The sequence below is a fragment of the Triturus cristatus genome, chromosome 4_1 (assembly GCF_964204655.1).
Source record: "Triturus cristatus chromosome 4_1, aTriCri1.1, whole genome shotgun sequence".
Lineage (NCBI taxonomy): Eukaryota > Metazoa > Chordata > Amphibia > Caudata > Salamandridae > Triturus > Triturus cristatus.
Genome location: NC_140585.1, coordinates 716396767 through 716415196, shown reverse-complemented (window position 1 = coordinate 716415196; position 18430 = coordinate 716396767).

Sequence of the window (18430 nt, the reverse complement as noted above, 5' to 3'; positions counted from 1 at the left end):
ACATTTTGAGTGACTTCTCAAATCCTCTTCTATTTCATTAAAAAATTCTGACATGCAGACTGAAACATGCACTTTCAATACCAGCAGCAGTTTTCCCTGGTGAGCAGTAGCTTTACTACAGTGATCTAATGAGCAAAAAGAGTGCTAACATTCTGATTATATGGCAAATGTGTGACACATTTGAATGCCTTCTTGATGGAATCAAAGTAAAAAACTGAAAGTATTTCCTACTGAGGAGACTGCAGTAAATGAGGAAATTAGGAAACTTCATAACAAATAAGTCTCCCAAGATGGCCACCAGAGACAAAAGAGCCCAAATGTAGCCCAAATATCACCCAGATGTAGCCCAAGTATAGCCCAATGACAGAATGTCCAAGAATGTTCTTAAAAACAACTAGAGCACTTACTGTCTTCATTATGACAAAAGTATGGCACACCTGAAGCCATCTTGATTGGAATAAACTGGTAACACTTAAAACATTTAATTTAAAAAGGAACACAATGAGGGGGTTCATTTTTCCATAGAAATTATGATTAATGCTGAAGAAAGAAAATGAGGGCACATTTTGAGTGACTTCTCAAATCCTCTTCTATTTCATTAAAAAATTCTGACATGCAGACTGAAACATGCACTTTTAATACCAGGTGCAGACTTCCATGGTGAACAGTAGTTTTACTACAGTGATCTAATGAGCAACTAGAGTGCTAACATTCAGAATTTATGGCAAATGTGTGACATATCTGAATACCTTCATGATGGAATCAAAGTAAAAAACTGAAAGCATTTCCGACTGAGGAGACTGCAGTACATGAGGAAATTAGGAAACTTCATAACAAATAAATCTCCCAAGATGGCCACCGGAGACAAAAGAGCCCAAATGTAGCCCAAAATCACCCAGATATAGCCCAAATATAGCCCAATGACAGAAGTGTGCAAAACACTTATTATTTTGTGTTTTTGCAGTGTTATATAGTGCAGACTTGTCAGGTATTGGAGTGCTTTACATGAGCATTGGTTACATCACACAAGAACAAATTCATTTTGGTTGTAGACATGGGGAGACTAAGTGATTTGACCAGAATCACAGAATGTCGAGCTGAAGCAGAAACTTCAACCTGGTTCCCCAGTTGCAACGTCTGCAGTTCTGGAAGTAACACCACATCCTCTCCCCTAAGTGCAACATTTAATCAAGTTGTCAACTAGATAAAAAAACATAAAGATAACAAATAATTTAAAAGTGCTTTGTCGCTATTTGAAAACTCAGAAAATATGTCCTTATTTTAGTCTTTTAGAGCACTAACCATAATTTTGAAGCCAATAAGACCCTCTCATATATGTAATTTCTAAAGGAATGCTCTAGGTATTACAGTTTTGATTACATTAAGATGATGTCAGGCGTTCCACACTTTTGTAATAAATATAGAATGTTAGCAATCTAGTTGTTCATTAGGATACTGTTGAGAGGCAGAGGCCAGGGGCACGGACTCTGAAAATTGAAGGCAGGTAGGAGGGTGCAAAGGCAACAATTTAACCACACTGAGCAGGCAGGAAGGGCCGTGGAAGCACAACAGACTATGGAGGGCAGTGGAAAGGGGGGCAGGGGCAACAAACCAACAATACAGGACTTGCAAGAGAGGCTGTTGGAGGGAAGATCTATTACGGGTCAAGGAAGCTAGGGGCGGTCCCCAGAGCCCCGGGAGCCACCACAGAACTGAGCAGGAGAGTGAGTCAGGGAGAAAAGGGGCACCTTAATTTGAGCCGGGGTGCCTAGGAACGCTTGCTCCAAAAATGAAGAAAACAGACATATGAGACATGGAATTGGAGGCAGAATACAATGGCAGTTTAATGAGAAGATGCAACTTCAAAGAAACCGCAGAATAGAGACATAAAGTACAAAATACAGAATCCAGATAATCATACAGCTGTCATGATATTCTCTGTATCTCAATTAATGGACTGACAGAGAGAGAGAGAAAACACATCTATAAATGCATCATGAGAAACAAGTTACACCAAGGAAAATGTTACCTAGGGACACTCACATTTACTCTTAGAGCAAGCATTCCTGCAATTACAATACAACATCTTTTAAATGCAAAAGTAAAGAGAACAATGGTTAAAAAATAACATGACATTTCATATAGGTAAAATAGAATAAGATACTTCAAGCAAAGCAGAGCAAGACATTTTAAGCAAAGGAAGACAAGAGCTCCCAGTTCTTGGGGAAAACCTGCACAGCCTGTTAACCTACATACAGACGGCGAGGTTGTCCGTCGATATCTGTGGGTGCTCCCTTTTTATATCATTTTGTGGGCTCCTTTGCACGCTACATCTACCTACGTATGCTACCCAAAAGCTTCGTCTGCAGATTTTACCAGACATTTCGTCATTTACCCACTTAATGCTGACAATGGACTGGGTGAAAAGGTCAGTCTCTCAGGCCAATCGCTTATCGTAAGTTCCATAGAGCAAGCAGAAAATAATGGGTATTCTACAGGAATTCAATATATTCATGTATAAAATCTCCTCAGTTCTCCTAACTTGACGCTCTGCGGTTGCCACTTCCTTAAAAGCGGGAAACCTGCCCAGGAAGCAAGTACCAGTCCAGGATGCAGCCTACTGTATGTCGACAGCTTCAGGGGGATGTTGAACTTTGATACCGAGCACGGAGCACTCGGGTAGGGTGGGGGCTACTAGTTTGGAGCAGAAGGCCTCGCAGACCTGCCTTCAGACTGCTCTACACTAAAATTGCAGAGCTATGGTCAATTTAACAAAGAGGCCTACATATTGAACAGAAGGGCCTACACAGGGGTTTTATGCTGGCTGAGTGGTAAGGATGTCTCAGGATAATTATATAGCAACACAGGACCCGCTGGTCAATTTAATACGGCCTACAAATGCGGCTGGCAGGGCAAGGACAAGGGTCTCATACTTCAGGTGTGGACAGAACGGGCCAGGGGCCCCCTGTGATACAAAATCTACCCTCCTTCAAGGCTGTGGCAATGTAATAGACCATTGTGGGCAGAAGGAAGAGGCAATGGTAGTACAACCATACATGCCAACAGACCCGATACAGCCAGGAAACGTCCAATGTTTTTAAGCTCAAATGGGCTTTATTTGATCTGTCTCCTGTCTACAATATCCTCTTTTTCAATGTAACTCAAAGGGGAAAATCAATACCCCAGTTTTTTTTCAAAATCTCCCTCTTACCAAGTTCAAAATGTTCGCAAGTATGGTACATTGGATCATGAAAGGAAATTGGATAGGGACATGGACTTGGATAACAGAGGACAGGAGAGACATGGAGAGGTGCACCAAACTGACCCTGCAGGGCAGGCATCAGGGTTTGCAGCATCACAATACACCACACAGGGCATGCAGGACGGGAGTGCAGCACAACAATCCATAGAAAGCAAGAGGGAGGGGACAGGACCATGCACATGGACAACAGAGAACAGAGGGGCAAGAGGCAATGGTAGCTAGCTGACCATAATGGACAGACAGGAGAGAAGGCTGCAGCATAACAGACCATAAAGGGCAGGAGGGACGGATCAGGGGCATTACAATGGAACAGACAAGCCAGGAGGGAGGGAGTAGGGGTCTGCACATGTAAACAGAGGGCTGGGGGCAAGGGGGCAGGGCAGGAGCAGCAAGATAGCCATGGAGGTCAGGCAGGATGGGCACTAGAAGCAAGACACAACATGAAGAGCAACAGTGAGACTGTGATGGCATACACACAGACCATGGAGGGAAGGTGGGAGGGGGTCAGGGGCAGCTAACTGACCACACAGGGAAGGTGGGAGGGGCCATGGCAGCACAGAAGACCATGCATGGCAAGTGGGAGGGTTAGTGGCAGCACAATGGCTATGATGGGCAAGAAGGAGGGTGCAGGGGCATGCACAAAGGACGATGGAGGATAGAAGGGAGGGTCAGGACCTGTGCACAGACAAGAAAGTTCAGGGGAAGGGGCCTCACAGCAGACCACACGGGGCAGGCAGGAGGAGCAGTTGCAGCACAACAGACCAGGGAGGGCAGAAGGGTGTGGCAGTACAATGGACCATGTAGGACAGGAGGAAGAGGATAGAGGCATGGCATGTGGACAGGCAGGGTGGAGGTGGCAGGGACAGGTTACAGTCATCTGACAATGCTAGGCAGGTGGGAGGGGAGTGGCAGCTCAACAGAACACTCAGAGTAGATAGGAGTGGCAGGTCCATGGGACATGGTGGGCAAAAAGGATGGAGCAGGGGCATGCACAAAGACATCGGAGGGCAGGGGGAAGGAGAATAGGGGCAGCAAGCTAAGCACAGAGTTTAAGCAGGAGGTCAATGATGGGGCATAGAATTGGGCAATGGAGGGCAGGAGGAGTGGACTGGTACATCATACTAAATTGAGGGCAGTGGCAGCACATCAGACCATACATGGCAGGAGGGAGGAGGCTAGTCCATGGATTCACACAACAGAGGATAGGGAGGAGGGGGATGGGGCAGCAAGCTAACTGTTCAGAGAAGGCGGGTATTAGAAACTTTATTGTTTTTAAAACATTTTGTCTGTGCAAACTACTTAAAATATGAACAAGTATGCAGCATAATCTCACTTTTATTCAGGAAGAAGAAGACGTTAGTGACTGTGACTCCGGGCTCACTTGGCAAAAACACCCCCTGACCCTCCACCCCCTATCGCAAAATGTAATGCCCGTGAAAAGGGTAGGTGAACACAGTGTTATATAGAACATAGTCCTGAGAGCACGATTGAAAATGAAAACTAGATATAGTGTATGGTATAAACTATGCACCAAAAAGTGTGATATAAGATGAACCAGGCGTGAAATATAATATGCAATACATTGTGCGCAATGACAGATTCATTGGAGAGCGCGAGATAGCACAGGCACTAGCGCGTGCTATGCGATATGCGCCTTGGAGTGTAATATGCACAGGGCAGTGTTGTGTAACCTAACTAGTCTCTAAAGTTGTAATATAAAATATGTGCTGGGGAGTGTAACGTTGCATATGCACTGTGACAAAGATATGGATCCCAAATTGTAATATGTATGGCATAGCACTGTGCGTTATAACATAGGCATCGAGGAAGGCACGTTAGATGGGGCAATATAACCCGTGCGAAGACAAGTGTGGCATGACATTTTCACGGGGTGGTGTTACAGTGCACATGGGCTAGAGAGTGTCATAGCATATGCACTAGCTAGTGGAATACAATACAGAGGTGTGTGGCACTCGGCAGGCAATGGTGGGTGTAACACAGCATTGGGCTCTGTCAGGAGCGCGCTGTGACTCGCAAGTGATGTTCGTCCCCTTTCCAGAGAGTAAAATAAAAAGTATTACACATCCGGCAGTGGATGTGTGTTTTATTAACTGTGAGGGGGGTTTCTTGCATAGTTTTGGTCGAATTTTTGTCGAATCCCCTTTGAATGGCTTGGTGTGCATGTGTATTAAATGTGCCCGTCAATAGCTACCCATGTTTGTATAAATAAACGACAAGGGTGTCTACCGGGATTAGGCACGGTAGAGCATCAGACATGTCAGAGCTTCACTAGTGGTGTAAATACATTCCACGTGGATTAATTGCATGCATACTCGCCTTTTAATGAATATCACGCAAATCGTCATGGTGATAGGTACGTACGGTTTGTCCAGCATGTCCTAGGTGTGTCTATAAATATATATTTTTTAAAAATAATAAAAAACAGTGGCCGGCCCTGGGGATTGGGGTCAAAAAAATATAATTAGGAGAAAGGCCCTGGGGGATGGGGTCATCAGGGCCAATAAATTAGAATAAGAAGGGGAACCACACAGCCCCCCTTCTTAAAAAAATAAAATAAATAAAAGACTGGCATCGTCCCGGAGGCCATGCCCCCTCCATGCAGCACTCTGCAAACGCGCCCCCAACAGGCATCTCCAGTATGCGCCAGGGAGCTGCGCTGCAGACAGGTGTTCTGAGGCCAAGCCCCTTTTTACACCTCTCTGCAACGCAGCTCTGTGGCGCTTACTGGAGGTACCTAGTGGTCTAGTGTGACCCTAGGGACCCTTAGGATTCAAGGGGACTTAATCTCTCAACTTAGAACAGCCACAGGGCGTGTTTACACAGTGGTGAAGGGAGGAGACGGGGCCTGAGGTGACGTGTGCAAACACGCACCATGGCACGTTTTAAATTGGGGATATAATTTCCCTTCAATACTGAGGGCCCCTGGGGGCTAACTAGCCCACCAAGTGCTTCCAGTAAGCGCCACTGAGCTGCATTGCAGAGAGGTGGTCCAGGCCGTGCCACTTTTTACACCTCTCTGCAACGCAGCTCTGTGGCACTTACTGGAGGTACCTAGTGGGCTAGTTGGACCCTAGGGACCCTCAGGACTCAAATGAACTTAATCTCCCAACTAAAAACGGACACAGGGCGTGTTTACACAATGGTGAAAGGAGGGGACGGGGCCTGAGTTAACGTGTGCAAAAACACCCTGTGGCCTGTTTTAAGAGGTAGTTTTAATCCCCATGCCCTATTATATACTAGGGGCTTATAGAGGAGGTAAGGCTAATCACAGGGGGACCCCAACGCATAATGTTCCCTAGTGTATGTAGGTGTTTTCACTGTATTCTAAGTGTCTTTTAACATAGCACTGGCTCTAGGACTGGTTAGTCAGACTCAGTTACCACCAGTATCCGTCTCAAAAAGTTGAGGGTACAGGATGATTTTGCAACAAGGCTTCTTTCTGCTCTTCTTTTTGTTCTTTCTGCACGTTATCCTTCTTCCTGCACTTATCTTCGTATTTGAGGACTTCTGTTGCTTCTTTCTGCACTTCTTTTGTTTCTTTCTGTGCATTTTTTCTTCTTTCTTCACATGTCCTATCTCTGTAGGCATAGTTAGAAATTAGCATTTAAAAAACCTTTGAAATTAACAGAAAAAACCATAGGTTTCAGGCATGTTATAGTTAGGAATTAGCATTTAAAAAACCTCAGAAATTCACTGAAAAAACCATAGGTTTCAGGGGTGTTATAGTTAGCTGGACTTTTCACTTGTACAAAACCATTGAAATTCCCCCGTTATAGTTAGTTCAGCTAACTATAACTCGCGCGCCCGCAATGCACTGCTGATGACGTCACATATTACATCACTCATGACATGGTCAGTGACATCACTCATGACATCACTGATGACATCTCAAATGACATCACTGATGACATCACTGATGACATCATCCAGTGAATGTGTGTTATTCTGAAAATTAAATATGTTTTATATATGTATATCTCAAGGTCGATGGAAGAATAAATGGGGGTTATACACCGTATAATTCAAACATATACCTTTCCTTGAGGCCAAATGGTATTTTTGCACTGTCTTTTATTTAAATTGTCCAATGGTAATCCTATTAAATTTTAATAATAAATTCCTCAGAGGCTGATTTATCTTCCTAAAACTTAGGCTTTAAAAATATTAGGATGGAATTTGGTAATTCACTAGGCAAACGTTGATTGAAAACTAACTGGGCATCATTACAAAGTGTCCAGCCTTTGTCACATTTTAGATAAGCAGTGTAATGTCCAGATGTTGTGGAAGGACCATCATGGAAAATTATTGCAACTGCTACAAAAGTCCTTCCTGATATTGATAGTTGTGTTGCTACAAAATGTTTTATTAAAGTGTCCAATTTTCTTCCATCAGCTGTACAACGTTGCATCATTAAAATTATATATTGTCCATATCTTTGTAAAAATAATGTTGATAACATTTCTGATTTACATTGGCTACACTCCATGTTTTGATTTGCAGCTTTAACTAATTTATTGAAAGACAATGATTTACAGTCCAGTAATGTTAAATAAAGAAATCTTTCAGTGTCCACATTAGTGCTAGATGCATGCATACAATGTTCACAATGATGTTTCCATTTGTAACAAAGGCCAAAAATATTTTCTATTTCTACGCCTTCATTTTCAAAAACGGTAAGCATATACATTGGAAATTCCTGAGCATCTTGTTGGATATTTTGCGTAAATTGTGTAGAACCAGAGCATACATCCAAAAGATTATGAACATCAGAAACAGTTTGTATTTTACTTATATCAGTTCTCAATTTTTCATAAACAGAATGCAACAAGGAACAAAATCTTTTTTCCAGATTCTGCATAATTTGTTGTTGCAAACCTTCAAGATAAAAAACAACATTGACCACTACATTAGCATAGCGGTTGACACCTGAACTGTTTTCAAACTGATGACCAACAATCTCTTCAACAGTGTCCTTTTTCTTTTTGCTTGCAATGACAACATTACCTTGTTTTTTTCCCTTCTCTACACCTTCAATACAGATATTCTCATACCTTCTTTTTCGACCAACCACACGCTTTTCAAATACAGGATATTGACCTAAATTGGGAGCAAACTAATTTTAACCTATTATACTCTTTTACACAGTTTGCATCTGCAGTAACATTTGTGTCATCAAAATCAATCAAAAACAAACCAGATAATGTTCTGACTCACGACGAAGCAACATATGCCATACCCTCTTTAAACACAGTGGATCCAATATTCACCTATGCACTGTCTACACTTAATCCTTGAGATTTATGAATAGTCACTTCGTATGCTAGAGAAAATGGAAATTGTTTCCTACGGACATATGAATCTTTAACAAGCAAAAAACAAACTGAACAACAACCAATATCTTTAACTTCTTCAATCTGATGAAATTTAGTTTTTAAAAATTCAATTCCATCTTTTTTCTGATAATTTACAAAATCCACAACTTTACCCATTGCTCCATTAACTAAACTTTTTTCTACAAATTGCGCCCTAAAATTACCCGACAATTTATACATGCATATAGATTCTTTTCTAAACCAGCCGTTTTAGATATCTTTTTTTCTAAAGAATCCAGTTTTGTTTTCAATTTTCCCGTCAAAATAATAGTGATTCCTTCATGCTCTATTTTATCGATGGCTTCCATTTTTATAATTTCTTCATTTTCCAATTTCAATAGTTCTTCGTTGAATATAGAACACTCGCACAGTGTTGGCATTAAGCAGATTACAGATTTATTTTCTGCAATTTTCATATATTTTTTCCGGAACTATATTTTCATTTGGAAACAAATTGGAAAGTAATCGACTCTGCAAAGCTTGTTTGCCATGTTCTATCAGAAGTCCAATTCTTATATCTTGAAGAATACTTCCATATTCAGCATCATTTGCCTGTCGCATATTTTTCATCAGTTCTTTGTATTCAAAATATGACCAAATGTTCACGTATCCAACACTACCCAGAGACTTTCTTGTGTCTTCATGTGCAAGTGTTTTAAATACTGGTTGTCCTTTTACAGGAGTCAGTTGCAGTAGATCTCTAAAAACTATGACGTGTTTTCCTCCAAATAACACGTCATACTCTGTTTTATGAATTTGCTGCATTCTTAAATGCACAAAGGCAAGCCTTAAGTTTGAGACCTTACTTACCTCATCAATAATGAGAAGTTTCATTTTCTTCAGGACTCTTGAAAATTCACAAAAAGCTTCTCCAGATAGCTTGTGGGATTCCAATTTGTTCTCATGCTCTACTGGTAGCATTAGTAAATGATGTAAAGTAATTCCTTTAATGTTATGTGCTGTCAACCCAGTTGGAGCAGTAACAATACAAGACAAATGCGACTCAGTTGCTTTCTGTGGATAACTTGTAATTACTTTAATTAGGAAACTTTTTCCTGTTCCAGCTTGTCCACTCACATACATTCGGATAGGTTGAAATGATGTGCATGAGCACTCTTTCTTTTCATGAAGTAATCCATTGTCAAACTGTTGACTCACTTGCTGATATATTTGTTTCTGTTCAACATTTAGTTGTTCTTCCAAGTTTCCTAACTCCATTACATCTTCTTGAGCTTGATGCATTGCTGTTTTCACCTCATTCATGGCAATTGCTGCTCCATTTTCAACAATTGGTTGTCCTTGTGGATCTTGACTCAATGCAGAAGAACTTTGACTGTCTTGAGAACTGTGTTGAGCAATCTCAGCTTCAATTGTAGCTTCTTGATCAACTCCATCATTCTATATTTTCACATAATTTGCAAAAGCACTGCATTGTATGCTAACTTTACAAGCATTACATGAATCTTCATAGCTCTGAAAATCTCCAAGTAATTCCAGTTCTGTACGCCACAGATTGAACATTTGCAAAAGGGCTAAATAGTAAAATTCCCTTTTATCAGCAGTGTCGCAACTCAACTTCCTGTGATTAATCAAGTTTCCTTTTCTTTGTTTCACCAAACATCCTTCTTAACCAATGACTTCATATTTTCCATCATTGATGTTCTCTGTAGTATTCCGTATAAAAGTGTAGTTTTGCAGCACTTCATAGAGACACATGTTCTCAAGATGATGACTTCTGTTTCGGTAATATGTGTCCAACATATTCGTTTTCAAAATATCTGTACTTTCTGGGTTTTTTTCCGCTAAATATTCAATTTCTTGAACAGATTTCAGAACCCAATTTCACAATGCTGCAAGACCTAGACTCACCCAAATGATGCTTCTACTTTTGGAGTATAGACTTGCAGATGATAACCGATCTGAGCATTCATATGCTTCAATTTCTCGATGCGATAAATCTTCAAACTGAAACTGTATAATTTCTTACTTAGAGTCTTCTCGTGAGAAATCTCTTCCCACATTTCTTTCAATTCCGTCTTTTCTGATTTAGTAATGTAGGACGTTACATATCGAGCAACAGCAATGGAATTGTCCGCAACATACTGAATATCCATGGATAAAATAACTGGACTGTAGTCATTTATGTATTTTGACTCTTCGCTTCTTCTTAAGTTGCAGGCATTTTTCGGAGACTTTCTTGTGATGGTATGTCGCATAGCTGACATAAAACTGTTCACTCTTCCTTTGGATAATACAGGACGTGGAAATGCAAAACGACATTTGGTATAGAACTTATCCTTAGACTTGTACTTTTGTCAACAGTATTTTCCACATCTATGACTTTGGAATCGTAAGACCTGTTGTTTTAAGTTTTTATCTTCTCTGCTATTGGGTACAGCACATGTGGCATATTCTTCAATTAAAGACAAAACAGTATCATCTGAATCTATTCCAAATTTGGGGACATCCTTGATCCATAAAAACATATGTATATGAGGAGCACCTCTTGCTTGATACTCCTTTCCAAAAGAAATCCACAACTTCTCCAAGAGGAGGATTCTTTTTATTGCCGATGAAAGACATCATAGCTTCAAATCTATGATTGAAATATCTGCATACATTAACAGGATCCAAAGAGCACAATTCTCTAGGTGTCTTGTATTCAATATTTTTTATATTGGAATTTGTCTCTCGAAGAAATTCAAGTAAATCATCCCAAGCGTACTCAGCACAGCTTAGTGTAAGGAACCATGTAGGAGTTCCTAAGTTCTGTAGCATACATTTCAGTTCTCCATGACGACGGTACCAATATTCATTAGTCCCTACGCTGACATGCCATCAGATTAATCAACTGAGATTCTAAATGATCATCTCTCTGATGCACTTTATCCTTTGCAGTTACATTTTGCAGATGCACTCCAGTTTTTAAAATGTGATTTACTGCATATGAAAGTCCAGACAAGTCACTTTCAAACAGAAGATGAAACATATAAGAGATACATTGTCGAAATCTTGGATCTTCTGCATATAATCTTGTTGTTCGATATTCAGATGCAGGAATCTGCACATGACGTTCATCATATCGTCCACCTTTTCCTGTTGGAAACAACTGCGGGAAACAATGAGTTTCCAAGCTCTCTTCCCATGCACTCATGGGACTTCCTTTTGCTTTTTTCATTTTCAATAACTCAATCGTATTCCCCATCACTTCTTTGGAATGAAGTGGATGTACACTGTAATGTTCATCGATTTCTTCACATCTGGACATGTCGACTTTTTCAATTTGTCCAATTGACGTTTCAGTATCTTCTGCTAAATCTATTTCTTCTTCTCCTACAAACACATTCCTATAGTACTCATTATTTTTTATCAGATACAATGTTGCCTTTTGCACTTTTCTAACATCCACTAACTCTTGCCAGATGTTCATATTCTTAGTAGGAACACCATTAACTATAATAACTAGTGGTTCATTTTCTGCACGGTCTACACCAATAGTTTCAATGTTTTTCTTTAAATCTAACGGTAAATACACAACTCTTCCTTTTAATCCTCTTTGTGAATCTGATGGAGGCAATTTACCTGTTTTAGGCACCATAAGAACAATAGCCTGAAACGGGTGCACACATTAAATGAGAATAGACTCAGAGGTATTTAAATCTATCAGCTCTGGAGAAATAGCAGCCAACTCTAGATTATAATGAACAGCTCTAGCAGGCATTTTATTCTCATCTAATTTGTTATAACAATATTTGCAAATACGCTGGTCAGAACCCAAATCAAAACAATCCTCTACCAACAAATAAGTTGCAAATTCCTTCCACTTATCATTATTTTCTGTTTCACTTTTTAAATACAGATTGACACTCCTAGTCTGATTTTTATAGTGAGTTCGTCGACAACAAATTCAAGAAAAATTTGGTCTTTCACCTGAAATCACCTTAAACATTGTGATTTGATCTTCAAAATGTTTTGTAATCATGGTTCTGCATTGTCTTCAATATTTTGTTCTATTAATGTGTCAGTTTCTGCATTCTCTTGCTGAGGACCAAACTAAAAAAACTCAATATCATCACAAACCTTCTTCACATCTGATACTGACCCACACAAAAGAGCACTGTTCAACTCATTTAACTTTAGTGCTGGACTTTTTGCATAATACAATCTTCTCACTAACTTCCGCATTTGAGTATGATGTCCTGCCAACATCCTGAAATGGTGAAAAACACTTTGACAAACTTTCCTAGAAAGACAAGCCAGAGAATGACCTTGCAAACCAGTATTTTTTCTCACTCTGCAAGGGTCTAGTCCTTGCAACACCTCAATCTTTTGTTTAACACTTTTTTTACTATATGCTCGTAAGAAATTGTATAATTTATCAATAGATTCTTGTCGTACACTACAAATACTACTGCAATCCCAAGTGTACACAGGGTCTTTAGGACGTCTCCCTAGAACTTCATCAGCTATCACTTCTTCTGCATTTCTTTGAACCATTTTCTCTTTGTCAATTGGACAACCATTTCTAACCTCATAACCTCTACCACTGGTGTCAACTGTATGCAATAAATTATTGCTCTGTAAATAACTCTCTTCATTAAAGAAAGGCTCTGAACTTGAACTGTGTTTCCATTCACCCAAAAAAATCACAAAAATGTGTTCTGTTAATTACTCTTTTCCTCTTACTTTTGGCCTTCATTAAATGGATAGGTTTATCTAGTGATCGAATTCTGTTTAATACTAAAATGAATAGTTTCCTTTTTATTTCAAAAGCCTTTTCAACAATGGTCTCAATATGCTTCTTCTTTTTATAAAATAGAGCTCTCTTTTTATATTTCTTCGTATCTTTCAGCAAATTATGTACTATTCTCTTGTAAAATCATTTTTTGCGTACTTCTTTATTATGATTTTGTCTGCTTTTACCATACTTCATGTCCTTTGACTGTCCATTTGCTTTTTTGCTTTTCCTAATATTTTGAGTATTTTTTCTAGTTGAAGCATTCTCAGAGGTTTCAGCATTCTGTACATTCTGTCTGGTCCGACAAACATTTTTTATCGATTGCTTTGTGATCTTACCAGAAGATTTTTTCATTTTAGCCACATTATGTTGTTTATCCAATAATTGTGGTTGATTTTTCTTCAAGTAACTGTCCTTTTTCTGTTCTTTTCTTTTTCTTAATTTGTCCGGCATGATTACTTTATTTTAATGGTGATAAACAGTATCTGTAAAAATTAATCACAAATAAATGTATTATAATATCTTTATAAATTATACTTTTCTATTACTATACAAACACATTTTATATAAATACTGACTAAGAAATGATAGGCCTGAAGCACAAGTGTGAAGGTGGTTAGACTACTACATGCATAGTGCATACTACTTTGAAGCAGTTCATGCCCTAAAGCCTGCCTCACTGAAAGAGAACATGCTTACTGACTGAATGATTACAGTACTTTAAGGAGAGACACTGGGTGTATTCATAGTTGGTTGAGTTTTAATTTACTGAATAGATTACTACATGGTACTGAAAGACTCACTATGGGTTTGCAACAGCAGTCACAGTGTGTTTGCTGGAGTGTATGCATAGTGACTGTGGAATTGTAGGCCTGAAGCACAACTGTGAAAGTGGTTAGACCACTACATGCATAGTGGATAGTTATTTCAAGCAGTCCTTGTGGAAAGGTATGGTTCACTGCATGAGTACCTGGGTACTGACTGAAACATTAGAGACCTGCAAGGAGAGTGCCTGGATGAATCTTTTAAGTTTTGGGGTTTTGGTGCAGTGAATAGATTAGTACATGGTGCCGGATGAGTCACTGGAGGTGTGCAAGGGGAGTAACAGGGTATTTATTGGAGTATATAGATACTTACTGGGCAATTGAAGGTGTGAAAGACAATTGTGTAGGTGGTTAGAGGCCTGCATGCATAGTGGATAGATGTTTGAAGTACTCCATGTGCTAAGGCCGGGTTCACTACATAAGTATCTGGGTACTGACTGAATCATTAGAGTACTGCCAGGAGAGTGCCTCAGTGAAACCTTTACGTTTTCGGTTTTGGCACAGTGAATAGATTAGTACATGGTGCTGGATGAATCACTGGAGGTGTGCAAGGTGAGTGACAGGGTGTTTATTAAAGTATATAGATACTGACTAGTCAATTGAAGGTGTGAAAGACAATTGTGTAGGTGGTTAGAGGCCTCCATGCATAGTGGATAGGAGTTTGAATCAATCCATGTGCTAAGGCCTGCCTCACTCCATTAGTACTTGGGTACTGACTGAATGATTAGAGTATTGCAAGGAGAGTGCCTGGGCGAATTTATAAGTGTTTGGGTTTTGGCGCAGTAAATGGATTACTACATGGTGCTGAATAAATCACTGGAGGAGTGTAAGGGGAGTGACAGGGTGTTTGCGAGAACTGTATGAATACTGACTGGGGTCCTGAAGGCGTGAAAGACAAGTGTGGAGGTGGTTAGAGGTCTGCATGCATAGTGCATAGACGTTTGAAGCAGTGCATGTACTAAAGCTGGGTTCACTACATAAGCACCCCAGTACTGACTCAATCATTAGAGTACTTCAAGGAGAGTGCCTGGGTGAATTTATTACTGGTTGGGTTGTGGCGCAGTGAATGGATTAGTACATGGTGCTGAATGGATCACTGGAGAAGTGTAAGGGGAGTGACAGGGTGTTTGCGAGAACTGTATGAATACTGACTGGGGTATTGAAGGTATTAAAAACTAGTGCGTAGGAGGTTAGACGCCTGCATGCATACTGGACAGACGTGTGAAGCAGTCCATGAGCTAAGGACTGGGTCACTGCGTGAGTACCTGGGTACTGACTGAATCATTAGAGTACTGCAAAGAGAGTGCCTGGGTGAATCTTTTAAGTTTTTGGGTTTTGGCGCAGTGAATCGATTAGTAGAAGGTGCTGGATGAGTCACTGAGGGTGTGCAAGGGAAATGACAGGGTGTTTATTGGAGAATATAGATACTGACTAGGCAATTGAAGGAGTGAAAGACAATTGTGTAGGTGGTTAGAGACCTGCATGCATAGTGGATAGGCGTTTGAATCAATCTATGTGCTAAGGCCTGCCTCACTCCATAAGTACTTGGATACTGACTGAATGTTTAGAGTATTGCAAGGAGATTGCCTGGGTGAATTTATAAGTGTTTGGGTTTTGCGCAGTGAATGGATTACTACATGGTGCTGAATGAGTCACTGGAGGAGTGTAAGGGATGTGACAGGGTGTTTGCAGGAACTGTATGAATACTGACTGGGGTATTGAAGGTGTGAAAGACAAGTGTGTGGGTGGTTAGAGGCCTGCATGCATAGTGCTTAGACGTTTGAAGCAGTGCATGTGCTAAGGATGGGTTCACTGCATAAGTACCTCAGTACTGACTGAATCATTAGAGTACTACAAGGAGAGTGCCTGGGTGAATTTATTACTGGTTGGGTTTTGGCGGAGTGAATGGATTAGTAAATGGTGCTGAATGGGTCACTGGAGAAGTGTAAGGGGAGTGACAGGGTGTTTGTGGGAACTGTATGAATACTGACTGGGGTATTGATGGTGTTAAAAACAAGTGCGTAGGTGGTTAGAGGCCTACATGCATACTGGACAGACATTTGAAGCAGTCCATGAGCTAAGGCCTGGGTCACTGCATGAGTACCTGGGTACTGACTGAATCATTAGAGTACTGCAAGGAGAGTGCCTGGGTGAAGTTCTTGGGTTTTGGCGCAGTGAATAGATTAGTACATGGTGCCGGATGACTCACTGGAGGTGTGCAAGGGGAGTGACAGGGTGTTTATTGGAGTATATAGATACTGACTGGGCAATTGAAGGTGTGAAAGACAATTGTGTAGGTGGTTAGAGGCCTGCATCCATAGTGGATAGGCGTTTGAATCAATCCATGTGCTAAGGCCTGCCTCACTCCATTAGTACTTGGATACTGACTGAATGTTTAGGGTATTGCGAGGATAGTGCCTGGGTGAATTTATAAGTGTTTGGGTTTTGGCGCAGTAAATGGATTACTACATGTTGCTGAATGAGTCCCTGGAGGAGTGTAAGGGGAGTGACAGGGTGTTTGCAGGAACTGTATGAATACTGTCTGGGGTATTGAAGGTGTGAAAGACAAGTGTGTAGGTGGTTAGAGGCCTGCATGCATAGTGGATAGACGTTTGAAACAGTCAATGGGCTAAGGCCTGGATCAGTGTATGAGTACTTGGGTACTTTTTTAAGCAGTTATGCATATGCAAAGACATAAAGTACCCAAAACCTTCCCTCTAAATGGTTCCTAAATGCATACAGACTCTCAGTGTGATTCTAGACAACAAACACTATCCCATGCATATTACCAAATCACATTTTCTTGTCCGGAATTGGTAAACAGAGTGCACACAATCCACATATTGTACTACTGCACATAATTGTAGAACCCTGACTTTTTTTACAAATACCTAACCAATGACTGGTTTCTAATTCTACCAAAGTATGAGAACAGGATAGGTTTTTAAGCAGTTATGTGTCTGCAAACACATGAAATACCCAAATCCTTCTCTTAGTACAGTTTCTAAATACACACAGACTCACAGTGTGATTCTAGAAAACAAACAGTATCCCTTGGATTTTACAAAAACACATTTACTATTCTTGAAGAGGTAATGTGACTGCACACATTCCACATATTTTACTACTGCTCATAAGCGTATAAGCCTGACTCAGTTTACAAACACATAAACAATAAATGGTTTCCATTTCTACCAAAATGTAAGAACAGGATAGGTTTTTAAGCACTTATGTGTCTGTAAAAACAAGAAACACCCAAATGCTTCTCTCACATTCGTTCTCAAATGCACACAGACTCACAGTGTGATTCTAGACAAACAACACTATTCCTTGTACTTTACCAAAGCACATTCACTAGTGTGGAAGGGGTGAAGTGACTGCAGAGATTCTACATATTTCAATTCTGCACACTACTATGAAAGCCTGACTCATTTTGTGAATGCATAAGCAAAGACTGGCTTCTAATACTACTAAAACTTGACACCATAACCGATTTTAAAACAGTTATCTCTCAGCAAATACCAGATGTAACCAAATGCTTCTCTCACAATGGTTGCGCAAATGCACACAAACTCACAATGTGATTCTAGACAAGCAACACTATCCCTTGCATTTTACCAAAACACATTTAGTAGTCTACAAGACGTAAGGTGACTGCACACATTCCACAAACATTTCTACTACACATTTGTATAGAGTGCTTCTGTCAGGATGATTCCTAAATGTACACAGACTCACTGTGTGATTCTAAACAAACAACACTATACCTTGCATTTTACAAAAATACATTTACTAGTCTACAAGATGTAAGGTGACTGCACCCATTGCACAAAATTTTCTACTACACATTAGTACCAAAATGTTTTTCTCAAAATGATTCCTAAATGCACGCAAACTCACTGTGTGATTCTAGACAAACAACATTATCCCTCGCATTTTACCAAAACACATTTCATAATCTAGAAGGAGTACTGCATTTTAGTGTAGAAACTTGACTCATTTTGCAAATACATAAACAATGACTGGTTTCTAATTCTACCAAAACATGAAAACAGCACAGTTCTCTGTCTGCAAACACACGCAAAACACAAATGCTTGTCACGGGATGGTTTCTAAATGCACACACACTGACAATAAGATTCTACACACAAAAGAGTACTCCCTGCACTTTAGCAGGAGAAACACATTAGTGTGATTAAAATCAAAATGGAGC